General features: G+C 49.0%; 1 long non-coding RNA gene across 1 annotated transcript; it reads left to right on the top strand.

Annotated features, from left to right (window-relative positions):
- Positions 1 to 5,613: 5,613 nt before the first annotated feature.
- Positions 5,614 to 11,958, top strand: LOC122467596. Its single transcript, XR_006293021.1, has 2 exons — positions 5,614 to 9,042; positions 9,478 to 11,958. It is a non-coding gene; the product is annotated as an uncharacterized LOC122467596 (long non-coding RNA).
- The last annotated feature ends 8,257 nt before the right edge of the window (positions 11,959 to 20,215 follow it).

Here is a 20,215-nt window from a genome sequence, read left to right as displayed (position 1 = left end):
TCTGATTCTGTGTCTCCCTTTCTCTCTGCCCCTCCCCCGTTCATGCTCTGTCTCTCTCTGTCCCAAAAAAAATAAATAAACGTTGAAAAAAAAATTAAAAAAAAAAACAAACAGGTGCTCAAAGAACACTTATTGTCATGTGAGTGTGTAAACATTTTTTGAAATTAAAAAGGAGAGATTGTCATACCCAAATAGGATTGTTTAAACCACTGGCATAGACAGCCAAAATTTAGAAGACAACCTGAATTCTTTAGCGTGGCGGTTGGGGGCAGGGAGGGGCCGGTGTCAAAAGATTTTTTTTTCCCTAAAAGAGATGGGATTTGAATCTAGCCTTGAATAATGATTAAGGTTTTTTGGGTTTTTTTTACATTTTTTAATGTTTATTTATTTTTGAGAGAGAGAGACAGAGCATGAGGGAGGGGTGGCAGAGAGAGAAGGAGACACAGAATCCGAAGCAGGCTCCAGGCTCTGAGCTGTCAGCACAGAACCCGTCGCAGGGCTCAAACTCACAGAACAGACTGCGAGATCATGACCTGAACCGAAGTTCGACGCTTAACCAACAGAGCCACCCAGGGGCCCCAATGATGATTAAGTTAATAACAGCAAGATCATATCTAAGGTTAAGTCTTAGATATCAATGTCCCAATGTATGTGGAAAGGGAAAGGCCGCAAGACTCATACCTACATGCTTTAATTCTCCCCGCGATAGGGCATTATTCTTCAAGAGCAGGTGCACAGATGAACTGGAACACAGGTAGATCCACACCTCCCATTAGTTAACCTACTTTAAGAGCATCCAGAAAATTAGCAAAGACCTGAGAAACCATTCACCCTCATAATGAATACCAGTCAGAAAAGCCTGAAACTTACATTATTAGAATTTTTTAAAGTGCACCTTCTAAGCACTGTAGACAACTGTGCAACATCAGCCACCCCCAAAACTTAGGAGGAAAGCATACGTATACAAGGAATCATGTAAACAAGGATTGTGCTGAAGTAGAGTGAATCGGAGAAATACAGTGAAAGACCGGAGAATCTTTAAGATCTCTTCCTTTCGGGCATGTTTCAGCCTTTTAGATAGAGGTTATGGTGGGCAGGGCACAGCCACCTGTCTCCAGGGAAGCTGGCTGCTGCCACTACTCAGCCTTCCGTTCTAGGAGAGATGGGCAAGGGAGTCGCCCAGGGAGATGAGCAGAGGAAAAGCAGATGGTGGGTTCCCAAGTTAATCTGGAAAAAGTCCCCATTGGTTCTCCTTCCTATAGTCGTTTTGTAAAAGTTGTTTCTCTGCAAGAGGTGACACTTCATTCTTTCCCTTCCCGACCTTTCCCTTTAGGCTAAAATTTGCCAGTGAATCTGATTTCTTTCTTTGAACTTGGTTCGCTCACTTCGAAGTGCTGCCTCTTCACCCCTCCGCACTGCTGGGAGATCATGTAAGATGATCCAGCTCTTTCGGAAAGTATTTTGGCGTGAAAGATCACAAGGCTTAAAAATATTCATAGCTTTTTATCTTATAATCCCACTTCTAGAAACTGATCTTAAGGAAGCAATTCTAAATGTCATTAAAGATTCAGGCATAGCGATGTTCATCATCAAGTTGTATAATTCACAATTGCAAAAAATCAGAAGCAACCTCCGAATAGGGGAATAGTGATGTAAGCCATAGTTCATTGAAACCATAAAATCCTGTGTTAGCAAATGGTCTTTAAAAGTTTGAAGCAAAAACCTGAAGACTGCTTATTTTGCAGAATGGAAGGTGAAGAAATGAGGCACGAAACCGATGGCGTCGTAGGATTTCAACTCTGTAGACCAAAAAAAAAAAAAAAAAAAAGAATTGAAAAATACTGAAAAACTTGTATGCTTATCAGAATAAAAAAATGACTCAAACATCAAGAAACAAGACTGGACAAAATATTAACAAGGAAACCGCTTAGTGATGGAAATAGAAATGTTATTTATTTTCTTTTTCATATTTTTCTGTATTTTCTAAATTATGTATTACTTCTATAAGCTAAGGAAAAAAGAAACTTAAGAAAGCCCACAGTGCAGGAGACCCCAGCAGGAAGACTACGGTGGGGCTCCCACACCAACTCACCACCCCCACTGTGGCCCCACACTCATTAGCAGCTCAGTGGCCTGAGCCCGGGGGTGGAAAGTGCTGTCCCCTGCTCATCACTAAATTTAGACTACAGGTGGCAGGAAGGACACAGGAGGAAGGATAAAGATCCAAGGGGGTGGCTGGTTAGCAATTCTCAGGAACCTAAATCTGGGTTGTGCTGGTGAGTGGAAACACCACGTTCAAACATCACAGCCAGTCACTGCCACACTTCCTCCTGAGGTGTGCAGGCGGGCTCACTTGTCCCCACAAGCATCACCAGCAAAAATCAGTCGAGAGAAGGCGACAACTGGACAGGTGACCCCACTAGAGACTTAGGAACGTCTCTGACACTTCCCTGGGCTGCTCCAAAAGCTGGCTGACTCTACCTGCTGGGAGGTCAGATTCCAGTAGATCCCAGGCTGGACAATACCTCGGGGAACACCTATGAGTTCTTCCCTCCAGTTCAAACATCTGGCATCGAGGTGAAGAGTGAGGGCTGTGGATTGAGCTCCATTTGTCTTCCAGCTCTTCCACCAACTGGCTGGGGGACCGTGGACAAGCTTGCTTGATCTTTGCCTCAGTTTCCCCATTAGCTTTGAGCATAGGACCTGGTATATAGTCGATGCTTGGTAAAAGGTGTTGACTGCATGACAAGGAGTAAGATAGGGTCGGCCTCGCCAAGCAGGCCCAGGGAAGGGTCACAGGGTCTTCTCCCCTTTGTTTGTATTTTTAATTTTTATTTCTGAGAGAGAGAGAGAGAGAGAGAGAGAGAGCAGTGGAGGGACAGAGACAGAAGGGGACACACAATCCGAAGCAGCCTCTGAGCCATCAGCACAGAGCCCGACATGAGGCTCGAACTCATGAACTGAGAGATCATGACCTGAGTTGAAGTCAGATGCCCAACCAACTGAGCCACCCAGGGGCCCCGGGGCTTCTCCCCTTTGGAAAGAGACATACAGTATGGTGTTGCCTGCCATACTACACCCATACGCCACCTATGACAGGTGAATTCCCTTCTGCCTGTGTAGGCACTTTTCTGGCTTTCCTCTTGGTGGGCAGGCCCAAATTGACAATCCGGTCCACAGTTAGGGATCATTCAGTCTCGTCTCCAGTGTCGCCAGCTCAGTTTCATCCAGGATCTGTTCAAACGCTTGTTAAAGAAATAGGGACAAAGTGGAGCTGGAAACATAGAAAAGACCCAGTCCTCATCCTCACCAAAGCTCCTGGTTCAGCCAGGGGCGAGGGAGCTAACTGTGGCTCAACATGCTACGTGTAAAGGGGAAGCCTGAATCCAGGTCTGGGGTTGGGGAGGCTGTCGGGATGGATGAGGCAAGTCTTCACCTATGCACTGATGCTACAGGAGTAACAGCTAGCCTGACGATCGCATGAGAGCTAAAGGGAGAGGAATGGGGGTCCCTCTGCAGAGGACCGGGGGAGCTGCTCCTTCTGAGAAAGGGAGGATCTGTCTGCTTTGGGGACAGAGTAAAGAGACGCAGGGGCAGAGACAGACAGGAGTCACTAAATGCGGGCAGGAGAGTGTGTGCGACGGGGGGAAGAGGGGCTGGAGCACCTGCCCAGGAGGCCAGTATGGGAGTTTCGGAGCTCACGGTGCACAGATGTTGCTTGTAAATCAAGACAGGGCTGAGGTTGGCCTCGGAGCTGTCATAGGATTAAACAGAGACATGCCGCGAGAGAGATCTTAGGTGCAGGGAACAGAGGGCATCTCTGGGGAAGAAGCCCAGGACTCAAGAATTCGCAGGGAGAGTTTTGTTGGCTCAGGCAGAGAGGTGGTCAAGAGCTCGACTGGCGGGGAGCATGCGCGGTGGCGGGTTTGGGTTGGCGGGGCGGTGGGAACTGCTTTTCTCCATGGGTCTCACAATCTCGATTTCCTTTAGCATTGTTCCATCTTAGTCTCAACCATGATGTTATTATATTATCCGTAAAAATGTGGAAAAGCCCCCCACCCCCGTTTCCCACCACCCCTACCCTACTATACTGCCTCTGGTCACACACTGCGGGGTCGAGGCTTAAGCCAAGTATAACCGGCCCACAAAGATGCAGGGGGCCCCAGGGGACCTTAACCATTAAAGGAAAAATAACAGCACTGATCAAGGCGTTCCCAAGGGGCCAGCCAAGAGATGCCGAAGCCCACGCAGACTTCTCCAAGGGTAGAGTGGGGTGGGAGAGCTTCCCTTGAGGGGGCCTGAGGGGAAAGATAAACAGAAAGGAAAAGCAGCATTCAGAGGAGAGGAGGAGAGAGGAGAGGCCACCCCCAAATGTGGCAAGAACGTCTGAGTGGCCTGCAGGATGGGACCGTTCATTGAGACCTCTCAGTCATACTGAATCTCTCCATGTCCCCCAAACCCACACAGTCTGTGGTACCGTAGTGGTTCCCTTTCAACCACTAAAGTAGAGGTCGGGCCCCATGAAGAGGCAGCTGCAGTGACCGGGCCACACTGGGCCACACTGAGAATTCAAGCAGAGGAGGGCACATGTAGTTGGCTTAATGCCTGGCTGGGCTTTGTGGATGCAGGGGCTGGCGTGCCCGTGTGTGTGTGTGTGTGCCCGTGTGTGTGCGTGTGTGTGTGTGCATGCGTGTGTAAAATGGAGCTTGCCCGCCAGCAGATCGGGCCCACCAGCAGCAACTGCCCCGGCAGTTGGGGATTAGGGGGCTTCCTGCGAGGCCAGTGTAGCTAATTTAAGTCATCTGTCTGCTGAAACTTAGTTAAAATGAAGTTTTAGTAGGATTCTTCCTGTGGGCTCTGTGGTTAAACAGAAATTCCTTTGAAATGATGTCTGAAGAGTGAGTCCAAACAAGGCCGAAAGCTAGGGATGAGTAACTCCAGGCCGGAGCCTGAGCTGGGTGGAGAGGATATTTACGAGGAGCACACAGGCCAGAGCGGCTTCGAGATGCTCTCCAGCTCTGGACCCAGGGCGTGGCCTCTGCTCCCTCCCCATCCCACCGCTGTTCCTGGTCCTGCAGAATTCTGGGGGTGGGGCCGAACCTCAGTAATCACAGTCAAGCCCCTCTCTTTGCCAAAAAAAAAAAAAAAAAAAAAAAAAAAAGGGTTTCTTTCATTGCTTTGTCTTTCTAAAAAGCACCTTTGCTCGTTATAGAAAATTAGACAATACAGACAAGCAAGAGGAAAACAGTATGGTCAAATACCCGTAATCTCACTTACTTTAAACAACCATTGGCAAAAGCATGATAGATCATTAAAATAGCCCTCTAGGTAAAGCGCATAAATTCTTAAGGCTTTTTCTGGATACGTTCCCAGAAGTCAAATTTGGATTCTACAATCTGGATAATACCTTACACTATTAGCACCATATTAGATCATTAGAAGACCCTCCTAGGTAAAAATATATATTGGTGTTATTATATATAGTATAATGCAGAATAGAATATATGCTTCATATAAGATGTATAATAAATGTTATGCTATGTATAATAAGTTATATGTAATATATATTTCATATACACATACAGATGTACCTTTTTTAAATAGAAATGAATTCATCCTATATAAACCATTTTTTGGTGATATTTTCCCGCTTTACCTAATATTTTCTGCTCTGTAGATATGTTTCTTAACATCATTTTAATACCTGTGTATAATCCTACTACCTAAACTACTAACCTTATTTAATCAGTCCCCTGCTGCTGGACACTTAGGTTATTCCAACTTTTTCTCTATTAATAGCAGTGCTGTAATGAACATTCATGCCGCTAAATATTTGCATTAATTCTCAATGCTTTTTTGGGGGGGGGGGATACATTCCCAGACATCAAATTGCTCACAGCTTCTCGATTTTCATAGGCTAGGAAAATGAAACCCAGAGATTGGCCTAAGGAACTAGAAGAATAATAAAAGGCGGTAGGACAGGGGAATGGACGGCCCACGAACCAGAGCCCAGGCCTGCTGGTTCCAGATGCAGCACTCTTCGCGCTATACAAGATGAGGAAGGAACTCTCCAGATTCCTCGGACAGTTGGCAACATCAGCTGGGAGAATGGAGGCCACAATGGTGATACAATGTCTTGTAAAACCAGGGGCTCTTAATTCAAAGTCACTTATGGGAGTCACTCGCTTTCTAGAGCCTCAGGTCCGGCTACTCTTGACATGTGTGTGGTGTGCATCAGACCTTGGCAGTATTTACCTACCTTCAGCTTTGACACTCCACTCTCTACCTTCTTTCTTTCCAGCTGGCCACAGGTGAATTGGGACATGTGTCTTTCAATTCTACAGGAATTTCCTGGCCCGTTATTATGCGATAGCTACTTCTCACTTAACATCTCTGGCCTGACAGTATTTGGAGAACAATCCTAAGGCCTCAGAACAGAAACACAGATCGTCCTGTTTATTAGAAAGTAGGGCAAAGTTCCTGCCACCCATGGCTCCCCCACCGCACGTTAGTAATACAACATAAACTGAACCACCCAGCGGCCGAATCTGTAAAGTAGCAATCTTCCTCCAAGGAAGAAGATGGCTGGGTGGAGAAGAGGTCCTGGGGCAGGCAACAGCTTTCTAGAGGACTGCAAATGGGGGTGTAGAGGAAAGGAGAGGTTATGCAGTGAAGTCAAAAGAACGTTGGCCTTTGAGTGAGGCTACTGGGATCCAGTGCTTCCCATGTGCTGTGTGGCTTCAAGGAAGTTGCTTTCTACCCTGGTCTCGTTTATTCATCAGTTAACCAGGGCACCAGACCAGTTCAGCCTTACTGTTCCTTTCTGCTTTAGCTGCTCTGCCATTTTCCTCACTCCTTTGGGACATTCGTTCAGCAGCATACTTCAGAGCATTCCTTTTTTGTGACTTTTGACAGTCTTTTTGTGTTTTCTGAATCTTATAGATGAATCACCAGTCATTGATCCTATGTTGATGCCGTGGAAAAAAAGTCTAATGCCAGTGGTGTTCTAACGCCAGTGTCAAAGCCCTGGAGGTACCCTTCCCATAGCAACAAGATCTTTTTTAATAATTGACCACACCCTTTGTCCAAAGCCTAGCACAAGGGCTCCGGGAGCTAGAATGTCCACCTCACATGTACCTCAATGCTTTCTTTCTGCCTCCTTCCTACAAAGCTTTTGGGTCACCAGAGTTGGTAGAGTCTATCTGTCACGCCAGCCTGATCAAGCGGTAGTGCCTTCCTCAAGGGTTTCACTACACAGGACTCTAACCTTCCATCGTCAACCAGAAAGACCGCCATGTCTGCCACACAGAGGAATGGGGGCAGGCCGTGATGTCACCATTTCTCACTCTCCCTGACCTACATACACCATGAGAACGTGGATACTTCTCCAGTCCCAGCTTTCCAAAAGGTTCCTATGCTCCAGGGTTCGTGGTAAAGAAAAGCCGCTCTCTCGAGGAAGATGAGCTTGGAGAGGAGGTGACACGTGTTGTCCAAGCAATATCTCATCCCAAACCTTCTAGGAGCACGTCGTCTCCTACCTCTACCATTCCTCCAATGGCTTCCAATGGCTCCTCCTCCAAGCCTTCTTCGACGTTCATTTTGAATTTCTCTTGAATCACATTTTGTTTTGAGGAGGAGGTGGGGGGGTGGGCAGTCACAGTGAAATTGGCTCTGGGCCTCTGTTTTCCAGCAGGAGGACGCTGGCTGGATTCTCTATGGTCTGGGAGTTGGAACTTCAAAAAGAATTCACCATCTTCTCCCGGCAACAGAAGATGTAGGAGCCAGGACCTGGAGGACATGTTTGATGTTTTCCCCTCATTCTTTCTTCGTGGACGCAAAGTACAGCAAGTTTACAGTGGCGATGAGTAAGTAAGGTATCAAGTGGAAAACCCCAGAAGGGTTTTTAAAACAGGCTTCCTAGAGCTGAGGAGAGCATACAGCTCTATTCATGACGGTGTGACCTTCTGGACAAGCCGAGATCTGGAATGGGAAACCGGAGCTCCGCCTCCAGCCTTGTCCCTCAAGGGGAAAGTCACTTCCCCCTCTCTGGGCCTCAGTTTCTTGATCCGTTACCCGCCCTGCCCACCTCAAAGGGTTTGGGGGAAGAGGTGATGAGAGAAAGGATGTGAACGGGCTTTGAAAAGAAGGCTCAAGAGCTGTGTAAATGGAAGGGGTGACTGTTTGTTTTCACAAGTGGAGTTGTCTCTTTGCCATTGCCACTGGAGAGGCTGTTCGGGCCGTAAGTATTTGACCTCTGAGCTTTGCTCAGACTGGAGCAGCTGTGGGTGGCAGGAATGCAGGGAGGGAGGAAATATCAGAGTTAGCCAGCATGGGCCTCAGTCTCAGAGTTGGCCAGGCTTCTAGAGGGGAAAAAAATCTCAAGTAGCTCTTTGTGGTCATGAAGAATACACTTAAGTGATTGTTTTTAAGTATTTCAGACTCTGAAAAAAAAGCTTTAAGGAACCCATCGCAATGGACAACAGTAGAGTTACTCATTCAACTTCGCGGGAACAAATCCACGTGAAATGGAGAATGGAAGAAATTAGCTAAATAATTCAGTCCCATCTTCAATCTAGCATGCAGGTGCACACACACACATGCACACACACACACACACACACATGGATTATTTCACCCACATTGATTCAGAGTGTGGTTTTAATTCTTGCCCCTTTCAATCGGGTTAGAACCTTCCCAGTCTTCAAAGTTGTTCTCAATCCTTTGTCATTTTATACTCAGTGCCCAGCACAGTTCCCGGCTCATAGTAGGCACTCAGTAAGTTTCTGATCAATGACATACCGCCTGATCTGGAATATACTCTTACCGACACGGCCTCCAATGAACCACACGTCTCTGAATCCATGTGGAGCCCTCTCCACACTGACTCTGGGCTTAATTTGCTTGCCTGGAGAGATTTTAGTAAATGTGATACAAACAGGCACGTGAATGGCACATTGGAACATCACACTTATGAAGAAGCCTGGGCCAGCCTGCAGGGGACGCGTGGCCAAGTCAACAGCCAGCTTCACTACTGCCAGTCATGTGAGTAAGGCTGTTTTAGACCCTCCGGTCCCCATCAAGCTGCCAGATGACTGCAACCAGACAAAATCAGCAGAACAGCCCAGTTGAGCTCAGTTCAAGTGCTGACCCATAAAATCATGAGAAAATATATTGTAGTTTTAAGCCCGTGAATTTTGGGTTGGCGTGTCATACAAAGACAATTGAGACGGTACTTTTTTTAAAAAGTGCATAGATAGATACCTTTAGACCAGAAATGACAAATATGTAACATCTCATCTAACACATTTAATGGATTGGTACTGTCTTCCTGGAGGGCCATGTGGAGGGGAACTTGAAGTCCCAGTTACTAGAAGAGAAAGCCATGATTCATTAGTAATGGGTGCAAAGAACGCGGATGGGAATAGTGGCAATATGCGTGCCTTATTTTTGCCATCTTTGTTCCCTTTTATCAATCAGGGGCCAGTGAACAAGGAAAGAATTATCAAAGTGAAATGCTAAGTGGGCCATTTGGTAAGGAGATTTTCCAATGAGTTAGGGCACAGCTCCCAGGGACAGTGATTATGAAGGTAGAACTCCTTGAGTGAACTCAAGCAGACGTTATTTACGTCACTGGAGAACACAATTCCATGACTGCAGAAACCCACAGTTTGGAGCTCTGGTTGATTTCCCAGGTTTGTTAGGGGGCAGTGTCCAAGTGGCTTTACTCTGCCCACAGATCTGGTCATCAGCTTCATAGGTACAGAAACTCGGTGTTTTCGGTGCATCCAGAGGTGGTCGGGCTCTTGGGAACAGCCCTACAAGAATCACCTTCATGCGATTCCGTCAGCAAAATAAAATGCAAGGACTTTCCAAAGATACAACAACTCTTATTGGCTCCCCAGACTTCAGTTAGTCATCAGAAAAGCTCCGTCCCACAAAGAAGATGGAATGAGAAGAAAGGAAGTGGGAGGGTTCGGAGGGAATATTTCACACGAATCAGTAAAGGCGGATAAAATATCTCTGTCTGACGAGAGTACCCTCTCTGTAGCAGTGGGAAACCATGAACCTCAGGTCCAGTGTCTCTCTCCCTTGAGAATAATTGGAAGCACACTGACCAGTTGTAGACATTGGCTTATCTTCTGACATCTCTGCAGACCCCATTCCTTCTGGAAGATACGCTTCCTCGGACACATTAACATAATTGATTAAGCCATTGCCATTTTTTTGGTTCAGCAGCACCATCTGAAGATCCCACCTTCTTTAGAGTTTGCCTGCCCAAGCTCCTGACTATCCATTATCACCTTGATTTATAAGGCATCTTTCCCCTTCCAAGATTTCTACCTAATGCATGGATTTTGTCCCATCTACCCATCCATCCATCCATGCATCATTTCATCTACTTATTCTATAAAGCACATGCACTCAGTTGGTCTGGGGGGCCACAAAGAGGAGTAAACATGGACCCTGCCTTTGAGGAGCCTCAAAGGTGAGAAAGGAGATGGGAGTTGAGGTGAAGACTCGTCCTAGAGAAGCCCAGGAAAGACAGGAGGATACTGTGACTAAGACTGAGCAGCGGTGATAGGGAAGAAGGGGCAGATACCAGAGAAAGGCAGTGTTACGGAGAGAAAATGAACAGTGATTGCCCAGTGGGCAGGCAGTGAGAAAGAGGGAAGAGACCAGAGCAATAAAAATGGTTGTAAACCACTAAGTATTCATTAGTATCATCATTATGATCACTAATAGCTGGCATTTATTGAGAACTTTCACCATGCCAGGGACTATTCTGAGCCCTTTATATGCACAAATTCACGTAATCCTCAACACCAAGTAAGGTAGTTACCATATGTCCAGATTTCAGATGAGGAACTATAGGAGGAAGATCCACAGAACAGTTCTAGAAATGTGTCATTTGGCATGCCTGGGACCATCCCAATGGAGAGCTCCAGCAGGGAGTGTAATGGCGGGAGGCCAATGAGAGCATCTGTGCTAGAAACATCAACTGAGACGCCATCTGCGCCTACACGTGGTGGTAGGAGCCACAGGTCTGGTATGGCAGGTTGAGGACAGGGACAAGGTCAGGACCCAGGAGAAGACCCAAGGCTCCTCACTAGGGGGCCTTGAGTATGGAAATGAATGATTAAACAGTTAGGCTATCTCTCTACCTTGGTGCTGCCCGTGGAGGTGGCAGCCATGTCTTACTGGGCATCATGTCTGCCCTCAGATCTCTGGTGAATCCCAAGATCAGTAAAAACAGAACCGGGAAGCTCACCCAGCACCGGTCAGACCAATATGTCCAAGTTGAGGGCAAACGGCACAAATCAGAGGGCCCAGCCCGATCTTGATGTCCAACACTGGTTACGGGAGCAGTAAGAAAACCAAGCACGGGCTGGCCGGTGGCTTCTGGAAGTTTCTAGTCCACAACGTCAAGGAGCTCGAAGTGCTGCAGGTGTGCTACAAATCTCACCGTGCACAGATTGTTCACGATGTCTCCTCCAAGGAGCCATGAGCAGCCCAGCCGGCCTCCGGAGTCACCAGTCCCAATGCCAGGCTGCGCAACAAAGGAGACGAATAGAGAGAGAGCTCATGCACCCACTGCATTTGTGTTAATAAAACCACAACACCCCCAAAACTTTTTTTTTAAAGTTAGGATACGCACCAGAACAGGAGGTGTCAAAGCAGCAGGGTGAGCCAAAAGTTTCAAAAAGGAGGCAATGTTCCAGCGGCTTCAATCCCACCCGAGAGAGAGCACACAAACGTGTATGAGAAGCAGCCACTGAATTAGACATTCAGGCAGTTTGACAGCTAGTGACGTCGAGAAGCACAGGTTTAGAGGCATACACACCATCTCCCAGCACGCCTGGATCAGTGGTTCTCGGATTCTGGTGCAGAAGACTTTCCTGGCAGTTTATTAAAATTCAGATTCCTAGTGGCAGTTTATTAAAATTCAGATTCCTGGGACTACCTCCGGAGATTTGGATTCATGAGGCTTGGGTCAGGGTCCAGGAGCCTAAATTTTTAAACACCAACCCCCCACCCCCACCCCCGTCCCTGCAAGGTGATTCTGATGCGGTTGTTTCCAAAACTATACTCTGATAAGCACTGCCCTGAAGACATAAGCATCCTTTCCCCACCTGCCCCAGGTTCCAGTTTCCTGTTAAATGATCCACAGTCTCCCTGAAGGAGATCAACACGGTGAGTGGCCAGCCTTCCCGGTTCATGCCTTCCCACGGAGGCCTTGCTTCCCGGGCCCTAGTGGTGGGATTACGTCTCAGGACTACAGTTAGCAAAGCGTTCATACATACCACAGACACACGTGCACATTCTGTGCATATGCAGAATAGGAGAGAAAGCATTTATCCCAGAGATGAACACTTAGAAGCAGATAGATATAAATACAAGTGACTGATCCAATCGAGACAGAGGAGGAGCCTAGAATAATGCAAAAGGAGGCAGATTAGCACTGGGTGTTGTATGGAAACCAATTTGACAATAAATTTCATATATTAAAAAAAAAAAGGCAGATTTGCTCAAGTGAGTCAAATACCACCAAAGAGAGCCTGTAAAAGAGGTTCTTAACGGTCAAGTGCATGATATTTACTCTAAGGGAGTACACCCTAACTTTTTTTTTTTTTTAATTTTTTTTTAAAAATTTTTTTTTTTTTCAACGTTTATTTATTTTTGGGACAGAGAGAGACAGAGCATGAACGGGGGAGGGGCAGAGAGAGAGGGAGACACAGAATCAGAAGCAGGCTCCAGGCTCTGAGCCATCAGCCCAGAGCCCGACGCGGGGCTCGAACTCACGGACCACGAGATCGTGACCTGGCTGAAGTCGGACGCTTAACCGACTGCGCCACCCAGGCGCCCCTACACCCTAACTTTTTAATCATTCATTTCCATACTCCCTACCCGGCTCCTTTTCCTTCAAATGCCCCCAAGTGCAAAAGGAACACAGACGAAGAACTAACAAATTCTACTCGGAGAAGGTGGTGAAGGCATCCCCAAAGAGGTAGCACGGAGTCCTTCCCCAGTAAGAGCTCCCAAGGCAGAGAAAGGGAAAGGGATCTGAAGGCAGAGGAAAAGCAAGTATAAGAGCAGGGGGTGGGGTGGGGGGAGGCACAAAGGAGCAGAGTGTTTCCAGGAAACCTAGGAAGCTTGGCTGGAAGAGAGGAAGTAAGGCTGGAGGGAGGGAGAGGCAGATAGAATCAGAGTGAACTAGCTTGAAAAGCTAGGGTCTTGGAGGTTCTTCCTCGCATGCTAAGGATTTTAGAGCCGATCTCAGCGGAAAGGGAGAGTCCCTGCGGTTTCTAAGTGGGAGCCGCATCTTTTGCTTTAGGGAGCTGGGGATCCCACGCCGGGGAAGCGGGCCGACTCCTTCCCTTCCACCCGCCACGGGCATCCAGTGGAAGAGAAATCTCCAGCACAGCCAGGCTCGTGAATCCACAGGGTACTTGCAGGCACAGCTTTTGAGTCTGTTTCTTCTCCCCGAAGCCTCTCATTTAGGAAATAAACCGCAGGGAACGCGGAGGGAGAGAAAGAGGGGGGAGAAATAACACTCAACTCCAATTCCTCAAGTGTTAAAAAGGAAGGGTGACGCCCTTCCTGTCTAAACATGGGTGGAAAATAATCACCAAAAATGAAGTTTGGTTTTGCAGGGTGGGCTAGGGGAGGAGAACCAAAAATGACCGAAGAACAACAAAGCAGAAAAAACAAGCAGGGGAGGCAGGAGTATAAAAACAGGAAGGCCCCAGGGGCAGATTCTCTGCAGGGCGTGGGGCTGGGGAAGGGAACGCTGGCCTGGCGTGCAGGCCTTTCCCCGTAGCCTTGGGCACTAGAACCGTCCAGGACGTGCATGGGGTCAATGCCAGACACACCTGGAAAAGTTCAAAAACCGTTTCTGGATGGGATGGGGGAGGGGTAGCTTCCAGGCTGCCCAAGGGGGCCCCAGGGGTGAAGTAGGAGGCAGCCGCTAAATTCAAGTCAGAAACCGAGTCCTGGGTGCGGGCCTATGTGACTTTGGGCAAAGGGCCTCTACCTTCCTGGGCCTGTTTCCACATCCGGGATCTCGTGTGGTTGGCCAGGCCTCTGTGCATGGGTGGCCAAGGGACACGTTGAAATCCAGCTGTGCACTCTGGCGTGAGCGGTGACCGCGAAGACAGAGCGTTTTATTTCTCTAAATTTACGCCAAAGGATTGTTCCGCCGGCCAAACCAGAGGCCACAGGACTGGAACCGCTTAGGTCACCTTTTTTCTCTTCTCCGGGGACTTCAGGACCTAATGGGGGCCCTGGGTGCAGTGCGCTAGGCTGGGAAAATCTGCTGAGCCCCGACTCCCCCTGCTGGCCGGGGAGGGTGTCCCATGCCGTGCTTAAGAACTTGGACTTCAGTGTGAAAGAAACAGAAAGCCAGATTTGCTGGAGCCCACCCGCCTCCCCCTAGTACTTCTGGCCCTGCTCAATGTCACCTATCTCCCAACACAGCAGGCTGCCTTAGCCACCTCGGGGGTGAGCACTGAGTTTGGGCGTGACCATTACTGTGCCCCACTCTGATGGGAGGAGCTAAAACAGCCCGGCACCCACGTCCAACCTGACCTGGACGCACCGGGGCTGGCCCCAGAGCTGCCCAGAGGGCCCGGGTTCACAGCCCAGGCGTGTGAGAGAGTTAGTGCCCACGGGGTGGGTTTTGACCAGTGAGCGACCTGAGACAGAGAGGAAGCAACAGAGAGACCCCTGAGTCTCCTCCCCAAGATGGTTCCCAGGCGCGGGGCGTTTATGTGGTGTTCCCAGAAACATCCAGCACGGCCACACGATCCTTCCTTACTCGTGGGGCCGCAACCCCACAGAAGAGACCATTTTGTGTTCGCTTTTGCTTTCTCTCCACCTCACGTCCCCTTTCTTTCAGTGTCTCTGCCCTGGAATTACCCTCCCCTCCCCGTAGAGCCTTGGCACATAAGCTTTGCCTCTTGCTTTTTAGGGAAAATGGGCGAAGGCAGAGGGCTCGATGGCTCGTACTGGCCATCTTGCTGACCGTGGCAAGTGAGGGCTGGCCACGTTAGCCACGTGACTTTTCTCACTTGGGTGCGTTGGAACGAAGTTTTACTTGTCACACACGTTTGGGCCGCAGAGTCCAGAGGGCATGGGGTCAGTCAGGCCCGGGGCTCGAGTCCTGGCTCTGTCTCCCATGCTAGTTTACATGCGTGAACTTGGACGACCGAAGACCTCACCTTGCCTAGTCTTGGTTTCCTCTTCTGTGAGGAAGATGGAGACAATAAAACTTACTTCACGGACTTGGTGATGATTCAATGGTGACATGATGTTTGTTGAATAGTCAGCCGACTGCTGGACGCATGGGATGAGCTCAGACAATGCTGTTTCTGTTGTAACGATTAGGAAAATTGAAGAGTAGGCATCCAGGAGGCCTTTGAGTCAGCGCCCTGCCACAGCAACTCAGACAGGGACAGACGAGGCCTGCAGGAGGGGTGTGGCCTTGGTGGCCGAGGCCAGCCTGGAAGATTTCCCAGACTAGATTCTGAGCATGGGGACTCTGTTGTCTGACCCCTAATGTTCTTCCTGGTCACCCATTTCATCTACAGGCTGCACATGCCCATCAGCCGCCTACTCTGACCTTGGCCTGGAGCATGTCTACCTCTCACCCCTGAGCGCCTTATCCGCTGCTGTTCCTGCCCCCATCTGACCCTTAGAAAGGACAGGCTTCTTGCCGGGCACATTTCCACTCTGGCCTTGGTCTTGGAGACCAGAGGCGTGATTTGGCAGGAGGTGAGGTCCGGGGCAACCTAGGACAGAGGCTCTCACTGCCCACAGCCTCAGCAATCTGTGGAAGCCTCTGATGCCAGCTCCAATGTCAGCCGCTGGACCTCAGGGACATTGCCACATTCACACAGCAGCGCTATTGCCCGGGGCCCTGTGTTCACAATTCCCGTCCCGCTTCTGAGTGGTAACAGACTGCAGGTGGGGCAGGGTGGGGAGAAGAGAGGGGGCTTCGACCCCCTCCTCATCCCCCTGTGTCTCTACACCTGACCCACGTCTGAAGCTGAGCACCTTAGGTTCGAGGGAACTGAGGCAGGCTTGAGGATGTGCCGGAGGGTTTTGTTTTGTCCTGTTTCACTTGTCGATGATGAGGGAGCCTGCACATGGAAAAAGCCAGAAAGAGCAATGAAAGTTAGTGGAGTGCTCAGCCCTGGCCTCTCTTTCCTAGATGCCCCAAGCACACAGATGTCAACCAAGCGGCCTGGCCTTTTAGGAGAGAGATTAGCCATGTATCTCTCTCTCTCTCTCTCTCTCTCTCTCTCCCTCTCTTTAAATTAATTAATTTATTTTGAAAGAAAGAGAGAGTGCATGCGCACGTACGAGCAGGGGAGAGGCAGAGAGAGAGGGAGAGAGAATCCCAAGCAAGCTTTGCACGGTCAGCGCAGAGCCCGGTGTGGGGCTCAAACTCACAAACCCTGCGATCATGACCCGAGCGGAAACCAAGAGTCCGATGCTTAACTGACGGAGGCACCCAGGCACCCCTCACTTTTTTTTTTTTTAACACCACTTCAAATTCTGCCAGTTTGCTTATATAAAAGGATAAAGGTCCAAAACCAAAGAAACAAAAACCCCTCCTGTGCTACGTCTGTATCTCCAAGTTCAGGGATACCTCCCTCTCACTTTGGCGCCCCACAGACTCTGTTCTACGGTGATGTTTGTTATGTCGCCATCTGGTGGCGGCAGAGGGTAACGGCCTATCTACGCACTGGGGTCATGGTCCTCGTTTCCACAAGTGCCCTATCTGTTGAGCGTCCACTCTGTATCAGGCACTGGGTGGTACCTGCGGTCATCCCTTGACATTAAAACTAAGCGGTAGGAACCTGCCCCCGGGATTGGTGCTTACTGCCCTTCCACGCCTTCCATAGCAGCTGCGTCAAAGGGCTCCAACCCCCTCCCTCCCCACTGTTTGAGATTTTACCCAGAATCTTGGAGGCTGGAAGGAGCCTGATGGAACAAGGCTGCCTGAGGCTGCAGAATCCATTGCAGGTGCCACAAAACGTGACCTCTTCCCGCTGTGGTAATCTCTCATCCCTACACGCCAGTGGTTCTCGCCCTGACTGCCCATTAGAACCACCGACAGGCTTTTACAATATCTTTTTTTTTTTTTTAACGTTTATTTATTTTTGAGACAGAGAGAGACAGAGCATGAACGGGGCAGGGGCAGAGAGAGAGAGGGAGACACAGAACCGGAAGCAGGCTCCAGGCTCTGAGCCATCAGCCCAGAGCCCGACGCAGGGCTCGAACTCACCGAACGTGAGCTCGTGACCTGAGCTGAAGTCGGAGGCTTAACCCACTGAGCCACCCAGGCGCCCCCACCGACAGGCTTTTAAAAACAGCGCTGCGCGGGCCTTACCCCCAGAGACTCCGATTGAACAGTTCAAGTGAGGTATTGGGTATTTTTAAAGCTCTCCAAGTGATGGTAAGGGGCAGCCAGGATTGAGAAATGCTGTAAAATCGGTAAGCGCGGGTCAGGCCGTCACCCTTCTTACTGCTATTATATTTGAGAGAATTACTCCCTCACGTACACCTAGCCCTCCCGCTCCCCACACTCAGCCATTGGGAGCAGACAGGCCCCATCATCTAAGAAGTTCATCTGTCTCTCGCATCACAAGGCATATCTTCCCGATTTCCGGGGGAACCTTTGAGAGGCTCCACAGCTACTATCCAAAGGTATACAGCCCGTAGGCCCCTTTGCTTATTCTCGGCCAGACTAAGGGAGCACTATTCGAAAGCAGAACGGGTAGGGCAAGAGTTGAACATAGAAGCGTATTCTGGTCACCAGAAGAATGTAGCGTAAACCCCAAGGGGAGGGCTTGCAAAGTATGGGAAGTTGGGGAGGGAAAGTTTGTTTTGTTTTCTCCCTAAGGGTCTAAAGTTAGTCTGTGCTGCCCCGGGGAATTGTGGGTCACGGCAAGGGAATTGTGTGCACGGTCACTACATGGATATTTGGAAGAATAAAGAGGTCCCTTTTCAATTCACATTGGTGGGACACGGTCGAGAGGACCAGATACGGGGTCCCCGCATTCCCCCATAGTTTGTCTGGTTCTGACGGACTTGGAGAGCCCCAGGTCCTCTCGGACTATTTTGCTGAGCCCTTCGGGGCGGCGTAACTAAAACTCGGTTAAACGAACTTCTGGGGAGTTGGGTGGGGGTGGGAGACCCTTGTGCGACAGGCCAGTGTCTAAAGGTGGGAGGTGGGGTTTCCTAAGCACGGGAGGGGCTTCACACCCCAGAGCATGGAGGTGAGGAGGAAGGCTGTCTCTCCAAAAGGGAGACAAATATAAGGTCACGGCAACAAGATTAAGTTCTGGAGAGCACTGACCTAAAAAGTTTCCTCCTCTGAAATGTTTCGTTTCTTGGGTGTTTTTCCAGGAAAAATGGTATTGGTGGCCATTTAAAATCCTCCCTCTTGGGGCGCCTGGGTGGCGCAGTCGGTTAAGCGTCCGACTTCAGCCAGGTCACGATCTCGCGGTCCGTGAGTTCGAGCCCCGCGTCGGGCTCTGGGCTGATGGCTCGGAGCCTGGAGCCTGTTTCCGATTCTGTGTCTCCCTCTCTCTCTGCCCCTCCCCCGTTCATGCTCTGTCTCTCTCTGTCCCAAAAATAAAATAAACGTTGAAAAAAAAAAAATTTAAAATCCTCCCTCTTAAATGTTGTCACTTTAGGGGCACCTGGGTGGCTCAGTTGGTTGAGCATCCGACTTCGCCTCAGGTCATGATCTCCCGGTTCATGGGTTGGAGCCCCGCATCCTGCTCTGTGCTGACAGCTCAGAGCCTGGAGCCTGCATCGGATTCTGTCTCCCCCTCTCTCTGTCCCTCTCCTGCTTGTGCTCTGTATCTCTCTCTCTCTCAAGAATAAATATAAACATTAAAAAAGATTTTTTTAAAATGTTGTCACTAATTTTTCCAGCTTTTAGTAAAGTCCGATATATTTAAACTTTTTTAAATGCTTATTTATTTTTGAGAGAGAGAGACAGAGAGAGAGAGAGAGAGAGAGAGAGATGGAGCTCAAGCAGGGGAGGGTCAGAGAGAGAGGGAGACACAGAATACGAAGCAGGCTCTGGGCTCCAAGCTGTCAGCACAGAGCCCACGTCGGGGCTCATGAGTTCATGGCCTGAGCCCAAGTTGGATGCTTAAGTGACTGAGCCACCCAGGCGTCCCTGAAAGTCTGATATATTTATTCATGTTTGTGTGATGTTGTGAAGACAACAAAAGACACATTAGTCTGTCTTCATTGGCACGGAGGTCATTATTCAGGAAGTAACAAGATGCCGGGGGCGGCCTGCCCAGGGTTGACCTGAGTTGGGCCCACACAGAACCCAGAGCACCAGGAGGAAAACAGGCCTCAGAGGGGCTGAAGCCAGGGAAAGTCGGACATGGGAGAAGGAAGACAACCCGCATTTCTCTCCCAGATATAGAGGGAGGTGACCCTTAAGATAGAGGGGAAAGCCATTCCTTTGGCTACACCATTAATTCCTTCACTGTCAAGGTAAAGGCGGAAGAGAAGCTTGACTCAGAGGACGGATCTCAACATGTGATTGGTAACTGAGTTAGTTTGGGGTAACGCCAGGATACTCAAGCAGAGACTTCCCATAGCTATGAGGACATAAATGGTAAGGAGAACGTGGACAATGTAAGAACAGAGGCAAAAATCGGAGAATCTAAGCAATATGAAACACTTCCAAAACCGAGACTCTAGAGGGGCAAGGGTCACTGATGTCCCCAAGGCTACAGCACTACTTGACCTGAGGTCTGTGACTTGAGCCCACCTCTCCTGACCCCCAATTCAGGTCTTGTATGTGTTGTCCTTTTCCCCAGGGGTCATCTTGATCCTGGTAATTTGAGCATTGACCACGGTGAATACGTGAAAGACCGTGTGTGGAATGTTCCGGGGCACTCACTGACCCATACTCTTTCACTGGGTTTTCTGGCGCTGATTAAAGGTAAGTTTTATTTTCCGTCTTTCAAAAATCTATTTTTGTTTTTGTTTGTTTGTTTGTTTGTTTGTTTTTAAGTAGACTGATGACCAGTGTTTGTGCAGGCAGAGTTAAATCTGAGTCAGGACTCTCCCTTTGATTTCAATGTACTCAAAGACTTTAGGACAGCGAAGTGTATCAAATGGTTTCCATTTAAAAGGGAACTTGAAATTGAGCCATGGAGCTTGGCTGCGGTCCTCA

This window comes from Prionailurus bengalensis, chromosome B3, assembly GCF_016509475.1.
Source record: "Prionailurus bengalensis isolate Pbe53 chromosome B3, Fcat_Pben_1.1_paternal_pri, whole genome shotgun sequence".
NCBI classification, from domain to species: domain Eukaryota; kingdom Metazoa; phylum Chordata; class Mammalia; order Carnivora; family Felidae; genus Prionailurus; species Prionailurus bengalensis.
The sequence above is the reverse complement of the archived record's forward strand: the minus strand, read 5'-3'. Positions and strand labels throughout refer to the sequence as shown.